The 18079-nt window shown below is 40.2% G+C and overlaps 1 long non-coding RNA gene across 1 annotated transcript; it reads right to left on the bottom strand.

Moving 5' to 3' along the window:
- Positions 1-14481: 14481 nt before the first annotated feature.
- LOC121113124 lies at positions 14482-18079 on the bottom strand. The gene is made up of 2 exons (XR_005857926.2): positions 18004-18079; positions 14482-17507 (listed from the first exon to the last, which is right to left on the bottom strand). It is a non-coding gene; the product is annotated as an uncharacterized LOC121113124 (long non-coding RNA).

The following is an 18079-nucleotide window of genomic DNA, read 5'->3' as shown; positions in this document are numbered from 1 at the left end:
TTCTGATTATTCCTCATTGCCCTCTGTCCTATCCCCACTGCTGCCCCTCAGTGCCGAAAGCAGCCCTGGCCCAGATTCAATCTACAGCTCCAACCCTGCCCGTGGCCAGGAAGAAGAGAAATCATGACTCCCCCCCCCACCACCAACCACATGTCCCCGCCCTCAGCTCCGCTCCTGATGCTTGCCACCCCCACCTGCTCTGCCCCTGATGCTCATTGCACTGCTCCTGCCCTCTGCTCAACCTACGATGCACACCCCATTGCTCCCTTCCTCTGCCCCGCCTACATCACCTGGTGCTGTGTTGCTCCCTTCCTCTGCCCCGCCTACATCACCTGGTGCTGTGTCTCTGCAGCCTGCAAGTAACTTAGTTAAAGACAAAGATGGACTGGAACCAGAGGAACTTTTTGATCCTGGTCCAGTAGATCTGGAAGACAAACTCAACATTTTCCCTCCTGATTATAATTTGAAGGGAGTGGGAAAGAAAAATTCTTCTACAACGTACTATGGTGCTTTAGAGCAGTGCAGAAAAACAATATTATGGGGTGATGCCGATACGTTGCAAGCCTTTCCTGTGATGCATTGTCCAAATTGCCCCCCCCAGTGGGAACCCCTGCCTTATGAGGCACTAAAGGAGCTAAGGAAGTCAGTGAGAGATCATGGAATTCAGTCTCCCTTTACACATAAACTTTTGTTTGCAATCGGTGACACTTATGTTATGACCCCTCATTGTGAAGCAGAATTCACCAAGCATTGGATTGTTCACCCACTAATAGGGAACATGAGCTGGGATTAGACCGTCGTGAGACAGGTTAGTTTTACCCTACTGATGATGTGTTGTTGCGCTAGTAAACTGCGCTAGTAATCTGGAAAATTTTGTTACGAATGATCCTGTCTCCCATGCAATACACCATGTTTATGACTGAATACTGAGAACAGGCTACCGTCTAGGTGATGAATAATTTGAATAACTTAAATCATATTGGTATGGAGGAGCTCATGGGGGAGGAGGTCCAGGCAACACCTCAGGCCCAGGCGCAGATGGGTAGGCAATGCCTTGAACAAGTTAAGACTTTGGTGTTGTGTGCTGTCTGTTGGATACCCGATACTAATTTGTCTAATGCTTCATTTGCATCAATTAAGCAGGGGGCTGCTGAGCCCTACATTAAATTTCTTGACCGTTTACAAAATAAGCTAGAAAGACAAGTACAAAATCAAGCTGCCCAGGAGCTTAAGCCCTTTGCTTAAGCAATTAGCAGTAGAAAACGCAAATGCGGACTGTCAAAAAATTTTACAACCCTTAAAGAATGCAGATCCATCCATTACTGACATGATTAAAGCCTTTCAAGATGTAGGCATGGAAAGTCACAAAATGGCCTTGCTAGCAGACATGCTGGCAGCCCAACTTGATGCAAGGTCAGCTCAAAGAATGAAGTGTTACAGCTGTGGGGAACCCGGTCATGTACAGAGGGACTGCAAAAAGCCTAAGCAAGCAAATAAAAATGCTTGTGCTATTCCAGCTCGACCTTGTCCCCAATGCAGGAGGGGGCTACACTGGGCAAGAAAATGCTGATGTAAACTCCCTGTTGCTGCATGGTACTGCGATCTGCTGGGAAACGGGAAGAAGAGCACGAGACTGCATGCTATGACAACAAATACGGTCCCAAATCGGTTGGCCACTGCCCGGCCAGCTTACTCAGACCAGCCACTGCCAGCAGTGTGGGAATGGACTTGGCCACCGCCCATACAGTGACGCTGACTGACAGCACCGTGACCCTCATTCCAACAGGTGTAATGGGCCCCCTTGGGGACAGGCGTAGTGCCCTCTTATTAGGACGGTCTTCTGTTACACGGATGGGACTTTTTGTTTTACCAGGAGTTATAGACGCCGACCACACAGGGGAGATTAAGATAATGGCATGGACACCCTTACCCCCCTGCTTTATACCCAAAGGCAAAAAAATAGCACAATTAGTCCCTTTTCATTCTATGGCTGAACCTGGCATCAGGGACCGAACAGGTGGATTTGGGAGCACGGACAAACCTACTGTGCTATGGACCACACAAGTGTCAAAAGATGAACCATTATTGCCATGCTTAGTAAACTGCCAAGAGTTATTAGGCCTAGTGGATACTGGAGCTGATGTTACCATCATTAAGTCAAGTGAGTGGCCACTAAAAGACCCTCATTCTGCTACTGTAGGAGTTGGGGGTTTGTAGCAGCCCAAACAAAGTGCTCGAATTTTATCTTTTGAAGGGCCCAATGGTTGCATTGCTCACGCTGCTCCTTACATCTTGCCAGTTCCCTGTACTTTGTGAGGTCGTGATCTTTTAAGTCAATGTGGCGTGATTTTGCAGACAAATTTTCAATAAGGGCCATTGATCAGCAGCAACCTATACCCCTAACTTGGAAAACAGAACAACCTATTTGGGTAGATCAATGGCCCTTAACAGAGGAAAAGTTGGTGCATTTACATGAGCTAATTCAAGAACCGCTAGCTGCTGGTCACATAGTGCCTACTACCAGCCCTTGGAATACTCCAGTCTTTGTTATCCTCAAGAAGAGTCAAAAATGGAGGCTTTTACAGGACCTGTGCACTGTCAACGCTGTAATTGAGCCCATGGGGGTGTTGCAGCCTGGTCTTCCTTCACCTTCAATGTTACCTTCAAATTGGCCAATAGCAGTCATTGATTTCAAAGACTTACCATTCAACTTCATCCAAAAGACGCACCATGATTCACTTTCTCAGTGCCCTCCATCAACCAACAAAGCCCTGCTCAGCAGTATCATTGGACCGTGTTACCACATGGAATGCTTAGTAGTCCAACAATATGTCATTTGACTGTAGCAAGTGCATTACAACCAGTACAAAATGCTAGACCTCGCGTCCTTCTTTATCATTACGTGGACGATATATTAGTAGCAGCAGAACAAGAAGAGAGTCTAAAGGACACTTAACTGTTCATCCGGCAGGCAGTCCAATCTGTCAGTTTACAAACAGCAGAAGAAAAAGTGCAGCTTAGTTCTCCATGGAAATATTCAGGATGGAAAATTACATCTCACACCATTCAGCCACAAATCCTCAAAATAGTACCTCATGTGCAAACACTAAATGATCTGCAAAATTATTAGGAACCATCAATTGGTTGTGACCGCTTTTGGGTATTACTACTCAAGAGCTGCACCCTCTATTCCAGATACTCAAAGGAGACCCAGATCTAACCTCTAAAAAACAATTAACACCAGAAGCACTGCAATACTTGGACTCTGTAATAACATCATTGCAACATCGATATTGCCATCGTGTTTGTTTATCATTTCCAGTATCTCTTATAATAATATCAAAATCCTGTCACCCATATAGCTTGTTATATCAATGGGATATCTCAAGAAAAGATCCTCTCATTATCCTCAAATAGATATTCTTACCACATACACTTTCAAAAACCATTACCTCACAAATGGAGATGTTTGCAATGCTAATACGGCGAGGTTGACATCATCTACAAATTTTACGAGCTCTTGACCCTGATTGCATCTACATACCTGCTTCTAAAAAAGATTTAGATTGGATGCTTGCACAGTTGCTCGCTTTACAAACTGCTATGGCAGACTATACCAGACAAATCTCCACCCATCCCCCCAAACATCAGTTACTACATAATTTGAGTGTACTGTCCCTTACCACTAGTAGTTTACTTTCACATGTTCCAATACCTAATGCTGCTACTGTATTTACAGATGGTTCCGGCAAGACACACCAACCAGTGTGTTCTTTGGTGTGCGACTGCTACACGATGGCAGTCAGACATATACATGTTATTGATGAATCACCTCAAATTGTAGAACTCGCTGCGGTAGCTTTTCAAATTTTTTCAGAACGAAAGCTTAATATAATAACTGCCTCTTTGTATGTTACAGGTATCATTCAGCAGATTGAAGGATCTTTTCTTAAGGAAGTTAACTACCCTGCTTTGTTTGCACAGCTCCAGCGAGTTTTACGTTATCTCTCACCGTACTCTTCCTTATTTTATTATGCATATTCGATCACACAGCAAATTGCCTGGTCCTTTAACTGAGGGCAACCGTAAGGCTGATCAAGCCACAGTTGCCTTTGCTACCCCTCAATTATTTCAGCAAGCGTGACTCTCCCATTATTTTTTCCATTAGAATAGGAGAGCCTTACAGAAACAATTCCAACTGACAGTGGATCAAGCCCATAACATTATTCTAACATGCCCAGACTGCCAGGCAATTGCCTCTTTGCCTCAAACTGGGACAAATCCCCATGGCACAGCACCTCTTCAACTGTGGCAGACAGATGTTACTCATGCTCCTGAATTTGGCCATCTAAGATATGTACATGTAACAATAGATTCTCATTCTTCTTACATGTTTGCCACAGCACATACAGGCAAATGCAGTCGTGATGCATGTAAACACTGGTTATCTGCTTACGCTGCTATGGGGATCCCACATACTATAAAGACAGATAATGGACCTGAGTATACTTGTAAGGCCACTCAGACTTTCCTCCAAGAATGGGGCGGTTAGGCATATTACAGGCATTCCTCATTCTCCCACCGGACGAGCTATCACTGAGCGTACTCACCAAACATTGAAATCCATTCTTAATAAACAAAAAAAAAGGGGACTATGGGAGACACGCCACAAGAAAGATTATATAGGGCTTTGCTTGTGCTGAATTTTTTGAATCGTGATCATACAGATATAACTTGGGTGGATCGTCATTTTGGGACCTCCCCAGTGCTCAAGGAACAGCCTATTGGTTAACGTTCGGAATATGGCCACAGAGTCCCTTACCACTGATAACTTGGGGTCGTGGATATGCTTGTGTTTCCACCGGGACTGGCCCTACTGGTTCCAGCATGATATGTTCAGCCTCATCTCAAGGCAGAAATAGCACCCAGCCTTTATAATGACTGGGGTTGTGTGCTTCTGACTTAGTGGTATTGCTTTGTAACTTGTTGTATTGCAAATAACAACATTAGTAATGGTATGACATAGTGGGTGATTTTCTTGTGTTTCCAATGCAGTCTCAAGAATTAGAATTATTAGGCATTATCTAGGTTGCGTGCTTCTTCTATTTTAGTAGTAGGTCAAATGTGAATTAAACAGGATTTGATGTTACCAGTTCTGGAATCTACAGGAATAGCTCTTTTTATATATTAGTAACACTCAGTTATGATGTTATCAGCCTATCAATTAGTCTTTTCTTAATTTGCAAAGACAAAACCTGGAAAGGAATCCCAGGCAAAGGGATGACCCTGTATTATAGAATGCCTAACTCTCTTTCATCCCACTGACTAGGAGTACTGAATCAATACTGCCAATTATTATCCTAATTGATTTTTATTGAAACACAAAATGGAATGAATTAACCTGAACTTAAATGATGTTATTTTGTTTTGCTTTCTAAAATTTCCATATATCCTCTTAATTCCTTAATTAAATATTAATTGGCAATGTTTGCTTTTTTCGTATTAAATAAAGCCTCATTAACATAACTTTCCTTTCAGAAGAAAGTCAAGCTTTTCTGTGACTAACATTTGTTTTTCTTGAAGCATCATCCATATTCAAATTTCAGTTGAAGGTGATCTGTAAAGCCAATTTGCATGAAATCACTTTTTTTGCTCTTTTTAGGTTTGTCTATTGGAGTTGTAAAAGAGCAAGAAGGTGAGAAGCTGCATGGATTTTTAGTGACAGCTATGCACAAATCTTGAAGCTCTGGATTACTAAGGTGAGAGAAGATGGAAGTGAATAATGGCTGAAATGAGAGGACTTTTTCATTCTTTGTACCTTACTACTTGGATGGACAGATTCATTTTCCATTGAGATCTGCAGAATCATACTTATTGTGTACAGTTAATGCATCTTCTTAGTTTTCATTGGACTACAAAGCCATTAATTGTGACTGAAAGAATATATTTTACCTTTATATGTAAAGGATTTGTAAGTTTTGTTTGAACTTGCAACAAGGAAGTTTGCAAGCTACAAGCCCGGCTCTTGATGGTCTAAAAAGATTAATAGTGAATGCTGGACAATGTAGGGGGTGTAAAGATCTCAGAGTACTGGACTGCTTACATTGCCTCAATCCAGGTACACGCTCAGCCTCTGAGACTTTCAAAAGACAACTATTATCAGTCTCACTCTAATTTAATATTGCTAAATGCTCAAGGAAGCTCTCCTTTGGTCCTCAAACCCCATGAAAGAAGACAAGGTGAATGAATAAGAATATTTGACAAGGATCACCTGGACCTGACATATAAAAAAAATATATCATGAGCAAAAAAAAAAGATCATATGTATGAGAAAGATTTCTCACATCATTCAAACTGCTTTGCATCCAGCTAGATATAGGGTAAATCCTGTCTAAAAGAAATGCATCCAAGATAAGAAGCAACACTGCATATCATAACTACAAAGACATATGTGTCTAATTATGAACTTTCCAGGCAACATAAGGAACGGTTCCCATTCCACATGATTACATGCAAAAAACTCTATGAGAAAGAGCATGCAGTCAGTGCACAGAGATGTAGCCTAGACTTCACATTAATCCTGAGTCAGAAATTATATCAATCAGGCAGGTACTCAGGGCCATCTGTAGAACAAACGGAGGCAATGACAGAGCTTTATTTGAGAAATAGGCACAATAGGAAAAGATATCAAAAAGAAATTAACTCACCCCTCCCAGTAACACTTTGGAGAAAGGGGCGAGCTGAGGAATGTTACCCTCCTCAGTTTGTACCGTCCTGACACTGGAGAGAAGGGTGGGGGAAAAGGGGAACCTGTACAGATGCAGATTGCACAGGAAGTATTGCGGAGACAGAAGAGGTGGCTCCAGACCACCCCACCCCACTCCCCACTCTCCCCCTGCTCCAGGCACCCACACACTTATGTATCCTACCCATTGGTTCAGGCTGTGACCTTGGAATTCCACTACACCATCACAGCCAATAGCAAAGTTACAAAACCATGACGTTTGTTCATGAATGTTGCATAGCAAATGTAGGAAGAAATCTTATCTGTTGTGAACTTGAATGACCATTTCCTTATCCTCTAGGAATTGACATTATTCCACAGGATACAAGAGAAAATGTTCAAAAGAGGGTTCTCATTAGTATGACAACACAAGTCTACGTGTTGGTGAAAGGGACTTCGAAAGAAATCATACAAAATGATATCTGAAATCTATCACAATTTGTTTATCTTAGGAGTGACACCTGGACAACAGATAGAGACATTTCTGAAATAATTATGTGATTAGATAAATATCTACTCATAATGCCTTCTCACTTGTGGGAATTGGTGGAGTGATAGAACCGTAGCACTGCAGAAAGGTTGGAAGGGACTTTTAAAGATCATCCATTTCCAACCCCCTTGCTATGGGCAGGGACATTTCCCATTAGATCAGGGTGCCCAAATTCCCATATAGCCTGGCCTTGAACATCTCCAGGGAGGGGGTACCCACAGCTTCTCTAGGCAACTTGTTCCTGTGTCTCACCACTCTCATAGTTAAGAATTTCTTCCAAATATCTGATCTAAGTGCACTTTCTTTTAGTTTAAAGTCATTACTTCTTGTTGTGTCACTATACTCCTTCATAAAGAGTCCCTCTCCGTCTTTCTTGAAAATACCCTTAAAGTACAGGAAAGCCACTATAGGATCTCTTCTCCAGGCCGAACAATCTCTTCTCTCACAGTCTTTCTGCACAGGAAAGGCACTCCAGCATCTTTGTGAATAGTGAATGTCTTGACCCAGGGAAGAACCTTGCATTGAACTTCATGATGTTAGAATGGGCCCACATCTCAAACTTGCCACCGTCCCTATGGATAGCATCTGTTCCCTCCAGCATTTCAACCACACCACACAGGATGGTGTCATCCACAATCTTGCTTGAGGGTGCACTCAATCTCATTGTCCATGTTGCTGACAAAGATTTAAACAATACAGTCCTAAGAGAATCCTAATACAGTCCTAAGAGAAGCACTACTCGTCACATGTATCCACCTAGACATAGAGCAATTGATTAATGTGATTTGAGTACAGCTATCCAGCCAATCCTTTATCTATCAAGTCATCCATTCATGAAATCCATATCTCCTCATTTTAGAGACAAGGATGTCATGCAGGACAATGTAAAATGCTTTGCACTAGTACAGGTGGATGATGTTAGTTGCTCTTCCCTTACCAGTGATGCTCTAACCCTATCAGAGAAGGCCACCAAATTTGCCAGACGCAATTTGCCTTGATTGAAGTCATTTTGGCAGCCCAATCACATTTTCCTCTATTTTCCTGTGCCTTAGCATAGTTTCCATGATGTTCACAGAGGCTGATTGATCTGTCATTCCTGGGATCATCCATTTTTTTCCTTTTTTAAAAATTGTGGTTATGTTTCACATTCCAGTCACTGCAAAGTTTACTGGACTGCCATGACTTTTTCAGTAAGCTGCAGTTTACTTCTCAGGAGAAGTAGCCTATCTGGCTAAACCCTCCCTTCATACCTGCCCCATTCCAAAGTGCTGTAACATGTGGCTGCTTGCCACAGTTAATATCTAAGTAGTCATGGCTGCAGACAGTATCTCCAATGGTGTTCAAAAGTCCTGTCAGGACAGGATTGATGAATTCCCAGCATGCATTTTGCTGCTTTAGGGTTTTCTCTTGCAAAGACTCAGTAGCAGCACAGGCCTCGTTACAACCTTTCCAACACCTAGCTTAATAGAAAACAGTATAAAACAGTAGAAACAGCAAAATAGTATAAAAACAGTAGAAAACAGGGTAGCCTCTTCTGCTGCCTTTCATTCATGTAATTCTGCAAACATACTGCAGAAGAGTGTAAGCAGCAAAATGCTGGTGTGGGTTCTTCTGTTTGTTTGTTTGGTTTTAGTTGATGCTGTTTTTTTCTCCAAGTTTTATCCACAGTTCAAACCTCTCCCTAGTCAGCAGGTAAGGAATTGTTCTGTGAATACGCAATCAGTTTCATGATACTGCACTCATCTCTTGTAATCAAGTTCCTCTATTCTCTATTTTTCTCTCTTTTTTTTTTTCACTAATATTATTTCAATTCATGTGTTACACATTTATGCTTAAGTGTTTGCACCAGATATTCCTGAAGACAAAGCAAAGTGTGCCCAAGTTAGTTCTGTGGAATTACATTAACATCATTAATTCCAAAAAGACACAAAGTATGTAATAAATCACCTGATTGAAGTCTGAAAACCTCTTTTTGTTTATACATTTATTGATTTTTGTTCTCTAATCTCACCTACCTCCTTCAATCACCAGTCTCTTGACTGTTCTCTGTGTTCCAAAATCAAAGTAATATACTTCAGCTAAACAATAACTGCAATTTATAGAGTGACAAGGCATGCCTTTATCCACCAGAGAGACTCCTTCCAACTCTAGGAAAGGACAAACAATTCAGAGGTTTTTTATTCTTTAAGAAAAGAAAAAAAAAAAGAAAAAAAAACAAAGCAGAAAGAAAACATTTCTCTATAAACTGTTGCTGAAGCAGCAAGAAGCAGTAATTATTCAGGTAAAGCAGGTAAAGCAGTGATTATTCTCTATCAATTTTTGTTGGGTTTGTTTATCTAATTATCTCTAGGGCAGAATGAGTGGGACATAAGTCAAAATGTTGTGCAGTGTCATTGCCCCTGATAAACATATTCTTCTGATCTCTCTTAATCATGCAGTAGTCTTCTCCACCTAGGCAAAACAGTCTACACAGAACTTTTCTGTTTTAGGCAGAACTGGTACTAATCATTGATATGGATGCTGGTTTACAGAGAGAAATAATGATTTCTGGATAAGTATGATGATTAGTAAGGAATGTTAGGACCAAAACATGTATCATCATGTCTGACACAGCATCAAAGGTTACAGTACTCTTAGATACTTTCTTCTTGTACATATCTTCCTCTTTGTCATGATTTTATGATTTTTGATCAGTATCCTACATTGTAACATCATGTAGTGATGACTTGGTTGTTCAATACCTAAGGATCTATCAACTGAGATGGTCCTCTCCGATTCAGCTCCCTAGAGAGGGAGATAAGGTCATTAGTACATGTAAAGAGCGTGCTGGGAAAAGCGGTTTGGGATTTTCCAGCTTCAGGCAAGGATAAACCTCTCCATGGAGCTGTTTTTGCTCAGGTACTTGGGTCCACTTGTTGAGTAATGCGGAAAAAATGGTGATGTTCGATGTGTACTACAAGAGAATTTGAGGGAGTGCAGTCAGTAAGTCCGTGTATATGTGTGTGGGGGGCATGTAATGTATGTTAATTATTGTTTGTTTGTATATAAGGTTCTATGATACATTAAGCATGAGGTAGTGATGTGGAATAAGAGGTAGAATGTTACTGTTTTATGATTTTCGATCTGTATTACACATCATAACATCATAAAGTGTACTCGGAGTTAAAGAGTTAATGCTGCAGTTCTGTAGATTGTAGATACTTCCTGTCTCTTGGTCTTAGAAGAGAAGAATGAAGTACAACTCCCAGAAGACTTCATTGTTCCATTTCTATTTTCTATTTGGAGGGAAAGATTAAACTCACTGGGAGTCACAAGACTGCCTCTTTGCTCTTTGCTCTCTGTTCTCCCTGGCCATCTCGCCTACAGTATTAAAGTAAGGATTTTGGTTTTGGAAATTCTTACTCATTTTATTTGATTTATTAGCGTCAATTCCAATCACGTTGTATTATATTGTATTATCCTACACTCCACTATTATATTTAGTAAATTAAGTTTTTTTCCCTTAGCTCATTGCCATTGTTTTCCTCATCTAGACCCATCTCCCTCACCTTTTTCCCTTCCCCCCTCCCCTCTCTCCTGGGGCTTGGATCCCTTCACCCCTGTCATGGAAGTAGGCCAAACCAGGCTGAACTGTGATACTCATAATAGCGTCAAACAGTATTGTAGAGATTTAGAGACACTAACATTATCAACTTACCCCTTATCTACTTTTTCTTTTCACAAGCAAATGTTAGTTCTATAAGATGTTAGCAGCTCCATAGTGTTTAATTAGTAATATTCATTTGTTTTTCTTCTAAAGCTGATCCAAAATGAAGTGTAAATATAGATTCTATTTTCTTTATTAATGTCCTAGCATATTTTGACTGACAAGCTGAAAAATGTGTGTGGGAAAAGAAAAATTTCACTGAAATATTTTTTCCATAAATGTTTTTCTAAAAATTTAAAATCCCTGTTAAGCAATATTTACTCCAGCAGAGCTCTAGAATTATTTGAATACCTTGCTGATTACATTTCCCCAGTACTTACTGTTTTTATCATTACGGCATACTGGAGAAAATTAATGGCTATTGCCATGTGCCTCATACTGTTCCATTTTATTTCACAGGTCATTTTCAATCTCTTGAATGTGGAAGCTAAAGATCTTCATTGTATAGGCAGTAGTATAGAAAAAAAAAAAGTATGAAAATGGATCCGAATTTTATGTTTTCCTTCTGATTGCTTTGAAAACTGCTACAAAGGGTTCTCCTTAAATAATTTTGGCATACTTACAATGACAAAATCTCATAGCAACACTTTGGAGCATTATGTCTCAATTCATACCAGGTACAATGTACTTCCAGCATAGAATTATAAAATGGTTTACTGCTCCAGAGAACTTATGTTGATTTAAATTTTGATACAGAGTGGTACCAGAATACTGTCAGACTAAGTGCATGCAACTTTCTTTGGCATTTTAGTAGGATTCACAGCCATGAAAAAAAAGGAAAAAGAAAAAAGGAAAAAGAAAAAGAAAAAAAGAAAAAAGAAAAAAACACTCTTCTAATTATCTTTAATTTTTAAGGGACAGACAGAGGTTTTTGTATGATAACGGTTGGAACACAGTTTGTCTTTTGGTCTTAAGCTTTCTAGATAGGAAACAAATGATTTGGTATCTGCTTTTCTGAGCTAACTGTAATTTGAATTGCCTACTGTCCTTGTATTTACATGTCTGTTTGCATAGTCAGCCTGAAAACAATGAAAGCTGACTTTGGCCAGATTTGTGATGTGACTTGTTCCTAATGAAAGTGGAAAAGTGACTCTTGGGTTACACCACTGTGTTAATCCATCTAAATCAATGGTTTTCTAGAGGTACCAAAAAGAATTAGTAGACAGCTACTGAGTTTCATAACAGAAATAGCCCAGAGTATGAAGAAGTTCTGGTTCAATTCTAAACGTAGGAGGAAGTATTCATCTATGTATTTATAGTTATTGTACCTCTAACAGACTGACCTTGTTAATAAATGATGCATTGCTCTCTATACCCTTGGACTTTTTGGTATAGTATGTTATTAACTGGGCAAAGTTTCTGTTCATTTGTATCAGATTTGATGCTAGTTAATACAGGAGTCAAAAATGTGATCAAGAACCTCTTTACCAGACTATACACTGTGTGCAACTGATTTAATGTTCGTAAACGCGTGAGAAGGTAACCAACACCTGCTCTATAGAAAGCAGAATACTTGAGAGTGCAACACAACAATCTCCTGGAAATCTCTTTGTATTCTTGACTCTTCTCTGCCTCAGACTTCTTAGGGGTTACTGTAGCCTAAACTATTCTCATACAATTTCTGTTTTTAGAACCATAATTTTCTCATTTCTTTATATCAGCTTCCAGGGAGGATAAAACTTCTACAGTCCTTACCTCTTCACGTTTGCCAGGTTGCGCCATTTCAGAGATTGTTGCCCAGGTGTATTTAGAAATTATAAGACCTTTACTGTTTATACCTGCTGTTAGGTTCCCTCCTGAGCCAGTGTCAAAAAAACATTGCATGTACAGTGAGAAACTGCACTTAGCCTAGGATGTATCTAGTCCACAATTTTGAGAGAGGATATAAAGAACTTAGGGTACTAGAAAAACAAAGGTCTTTTTCCTTTTCTACTCCAGGAGATAAAAATGTGTCAAGAGGTGGATATTAGACTTCTGTAAGCTGAGTTTGTGGATTCTGCCATATGCACCCAAGGTTCTAGCTCTGCAGTATGTAATTTAAAGTTTCCTTTTGGTTCTTATAATTTAATTGTACGGTGTCTAACAAACATCTTATCAGGCACAAACAGGGCATGAAGTGATCCTTTTTTCCTCTCTCCTCAGGTGGAACATGAAGAAGGCACTTTATGATCCAATTAGTGCCATCAGGAGCTCTCTAATTGCATTATAGGGTATCTTAAAAAAATAAATAAATAAATAATGAAAAAAATTAGAGGATGGTTTTAAAGCCTGGGGGAAAAAAAAAAAAAGAAAAAAAAAAAAGAGGTGTTTAACTGGTTGACATCCTAATAACTTAGCAGTAAGAGGATCCAAAATCCTTATGCTCTGTACTTTATAACTTTCCCAGATGTAAATGCACTGCATCACCACTGCATCACCCAGTCTTGTCTGGAGAGTACAGCATCCTTTGTTGCACTGTAATCACAGTTTGAAGAATGCTGCGAAGCTTCGCAACCAAACTAACTTGTGACATTTATGTATGTTGCTATGTTGCTCGTTCAAGAATACTGCAGCTGTGCTACTGTATTTGTAGCTACCTTATCCTGCTAAGAATCTGTTCTATTATGTTTTTAAACCAAGCTTACTGGCATAGTATTTGAGAAGTATTACATATGATAAGCTATAACATGCTTTCAACTTCTAAACTTAGTCTCTGTATGAAATGATAAGTTCTGTAACCTCTTTTCAAGCTAGCCAATGAAAGACTGAATGTTTAAAATCAAAATGCTTAAATATGCCTGTTATATCTCACAAGTGTAGTGTACTTGCTTTCCCTTACATTACAAACCACACATTATGGATGCTGGAATTTAATTCAGCCCACTGCAGCAATAAAACACTGTAAGCAAAACCCTGAAATGAGGCTTCATAGCCTCTAGTCATCCCCACAGGAAGATGTTGACAGTACCGAGGGCATCCTTAAGCACCTGGAAATTGCATAGAAAGGGTTACCAATACAATTTGGATACACAAGTCATTGCTCAAAATTCAGGTGTTAAGTTACCTGTACCCACTTCTTTTCTTCCTGACAAGTTTACACTGTTAAATGGGGGATCCTTTGCACAGCCCTTTACACTGACTGTGCATAGAACCTCTTCTGTCTCTGGAAAACTGGCACTGACAATCTGCCTTGCAGTAACAAGAGAAATAGGTCACACCTCTGGGAGGAGAGATTGAGGGTCACAAATTATTTCACAAAAAGGATGAAGGAGAACTGATGGTTTTCATCTTTGTGACATTTGCACTGGCATAACAATTCACACACTAATTTATGTAAAACCAGTGGTAATTGACAGTAGATTATCAAGAGATACACCAGAATGCTCTTTTTTGGTTTTTGCTTCCTCCCATCTTAATTTCAGATTGAACTGATTTCTGCTCAGAGCAACAAAACAAAGATATTTCACAAGAAGAATGCTACTGACATTAAAACTCCATTGATTCAACAAATAGCATACCATCTTGTTTAAGATTATTTAATGGCAGGATTCCAAATTCCAGTTTAAAATTCATAGGCTTTAATCATAGAATCATAGAATAGTTAGGGTTGGAAGGGACCTTTAGTATCATCTAGTTCCAACACACTTGCTATAGGCAGGGACACCTCTGTCTGGACCAGGTTGCTTGAAGTCCCATTCAACCTGACCTTGAATGTTTCTAAGGAGAGGGCATTCACAACCTCACTGGGCAACCTGTTCCAGCACTTCACCACCCTCACAGTAAATAATTTCTTCCTAATATCTAGTCTAAATCCACACCCTTCCAGCTCAAAACTATTTCCACTTTTCCTGATGCTACTGGCCCTTCTAAAAAGTCCCTCCCCAGCTTTCCTGTAGTCCCCTTTCAAGTACTGGAAGGCTGCTACAAAATCTTCTTCAGAGCCTTCTCTTCTCCAGGCTATGGAGCGTAGAGGAGGTGCTCCAGCCCTCTGATCATCTTCGTGGCCCTCCTCTGAACCTGCTCAAAGAACTCCATGTCCTTCTTGTGCTGGGAGCTCCAGAACCAGATGCAGTACTCTAGGTGAGGTCTTTCCACAGAGTAGAGCGTCAGAATCACCTCCTTTGACTTCCAGGTCATACTTTTCTTGATGCAACCCAGGATACAGTTGGCCTTCTGGGCTGGAAGTGCACACTTGCCAGCTCTTGTTGAATCTTTCATCAATCACACAGTCAAATCCTTCTTTTCAGGGCTGCTCTCAAGCCATTTTCCACCCAACCTGTATCTGTGCTTGAGAGTGCCTTGACCCAGGTGTAGGACTTCACCTCTTTGAACTTCATGAGGTTGGCATGGGCCCACCTCTCAAGCCTGTCCAGGTCCCTCTGAATGGCATTCCTTCCCTCTAGCGTGTTAACTATACAACTCAGCTTGATGTCACCTGCAAACTTGCTGAGGGTGCAATCCAACTGTCCATGTTGCCTACAAAGATATTATATAATACCAATCCCAACACCAATCCCTGAGGAACGCCACTCATCTCATCATCAATCTCCGCTTGGAAACTGAGCTATTGACCACAACTTTCTGAGTGCAACCATCCAGCCAATCCCTTATTCAGTGAGTAGTCCATCCATCAAATTTATTTTCTTCCAATTTGATGACCAGGATGTTGTGTGGGACAGTGTCAAATGCTTTGCACAAGTCCAGGTAGATGACATCATTTACTTTTCCTTTATACATTGATGCTGTAACTCCATCATAAAAGGCCACCATGTCTGTCAGGCATGACTTATCCTTGGTGAAGTCACGTTGGTTACCACGAGTCACCTTGTCTTTATTTCCCATGTGCCTTAGTAGAGCCTTCAGGAGGATCTGTTCCATGATCTTGCCAGGCACAGTGGTGAGACTGACTGGCCTCTAGCTCCCTGGATCTTCTTTTTTTCCTTCTTGAAAATGGGGATTATGTTTCCCCTTTTCCAGTTGGTGGGAACTTCACTAGACTGCCATGACCTTTCAAATATGATGAATAGCAGCTTGGCATCTTCAGCCACTTCCCTCATAACTCATGGATAGTTCTTGTTGGGTCCTATGGATTTGTGCACCTTCAGGTTCTTTAGATGGTCTCAAAATAAATAAATCATTAAGAAAATTATAATCAAATTAATAAATCATCTACAATAATGGTCTGAATTTCAGAAGCATAACAAATATGGTATGTTTTAGATTTTATCGCAAATTATATTTAATATAGTTAGCATGAATGTATGGCACATGATTCTGTCATAAATCATTTTTGTACAACAGGAATACAGTAGTGTCAGTATCTCTTAGCATATTTTGGGGCGAAAAAAACACCTGTCTGCAATTTTGATCACTCTTGCCCCTTTCAGACTCCACAGTAATAGTAAAATTTCTTTTATCTCCATATTGTACACTGGCAGAATGAAGCTTTTTTTATTATACAATCTTTCTCAGGGTTTTTCAGAATGACATTGGTTATGCTATATATATAATCAAAAAATAACTCCCCTGTGTGAGACAAGAAGGATAAATATTAATGGAGGTGATTTTTCAAAGCATTTCTGGAAACAATACTGTTATGTATAAATAGAGGTTTTTATGGCATTTCTAAGTGGCAGTGTTTTCAATCCCAATAGATATAATAAGGCAAAAATCTGTCCGGAAATATATTTCAGCTTCAAGCATCATACTCCTGGGGTTTATAGAAACCACAAAGCATCTCATTCAGATGGAGAGACTGAAGCTATAAGCAGTGCAATTAATATCTTCAATTTTTGTCTTCAGCCTTAGAAGAAGTGCAAAAACTTTTTGAATCTAATCCTGAATAGTGTCTTATAGGCCACATCTGGCTGACACTGTTTATGAGAAACAACAATTGTTGGTATAATCGGTACAATTGGTGACATACTCACCTTCATACCTACTAAGGTGAAGGCAGCATTGATTTGAAGGCTTGGAAAGTTTGTGTGGCTGATTCTGCTGAGCGAAAGTGCTGCATTTCAAATGTAGCTTTTGCAAAACCTAGAGATGGAAAAGTCTACACCTTCCTGAAAGTACACAGCCACTGATTGCTGTGTGTTTTTTCACATTTCACGTCACAGTAGAGCCACCAGGATTCATACTATTTACTGATAACAATCTTTGCAGAGTGACAAGTCTAGCCTTTTTATTTATTTAATTTGCTTTTCAGTAAGTCCCAGTACCTCATCTTGGCCATTGCTATATTAGATCCTATGCAAGCACTGAGGTAGAATTAATCCCTGAATAAGCCTTCCAGTTTAAGCCAGATTTACGAATTTGGAAGAACAGTGTTTTCTCTGTGAGACTCTAGTCTCATTGCTAATAGGAACAAGGAAAGCTCAGGAAAGGTACACTGACAGTTCTTTCATTGCTGGAGCTGGACACCTGAGGCTTGATCAGCCATAACAAGGTAAAGAGAAAAGCAGATACTCTCATCTTATTAGTTTACCTCATAATGTTTGAGAAGCTCCCAAAGCATACAGCATTCATGATATTAAGCCAGAGGAAAGCTGTGCATGGAGAAGAAGGGACTTGCTCTAAAAATTGCTGCAGCAGAGCTTGAAATACATTTGCATAACTCACTGACTTTACCATAAAGACATCCTTCCTTTCCACAGTGTCTATTTCCTTACAGAGGCCAGTATTTCAGCAGAGAAATGGAGAACAAATTAGACTTGTATAAGTACTAATTTGTTCCAATTAGGTATCTGTCATGGAGTTCTCTAGATAGATCTGTGCCCATGACAGGGGGGCAGTAGGCTCACGGGTCCCACCCTCCCTGCCCCCCCCCCCCGGCTTCCCGACAGAAAAAAAAAAAAAAAAAAAAACGGAGCAGCGGCAATGATCTAAGAAGGAGAACTTATTTTACTAACTACAATGTTGGAATGCAAGATGACACGATATAATACAATCTAATTGGAAGTAAGGATAATAAATCATATGCAATGAGGGAGAGCGAAAGAGCAAGAGAGAGAGAGAGAGAGTTTCCGAAACCAAAAGCCCTACTTGATGAAGGCGCACGGCTTGGAAGCACACCCACTCCTCTCCCTGGCAGCAAGCGAAAGTGAAAAAGACCGCGCGC

This window comes from Gallus gallus, chromosome 2 (genome assembly GCF_016699485.2).
Source record: "Gallus gallus isolate bGalGal1 chromosome 2, bGalGal1.mat.broiler.GRCg7b, whole genome shotgun sequence".
Classification (NCBI taxonomy): Eukaryota; Metazoa; Chordata; class Aves; order Galliformes; family Phasianidae; genus Gallus; species Gallus gallus.
The sequence above is the reverse complement of the archived record's forward strand: the minus strand, read 5'-3'. Positions and strand labels throughout refer to the sequence as shown.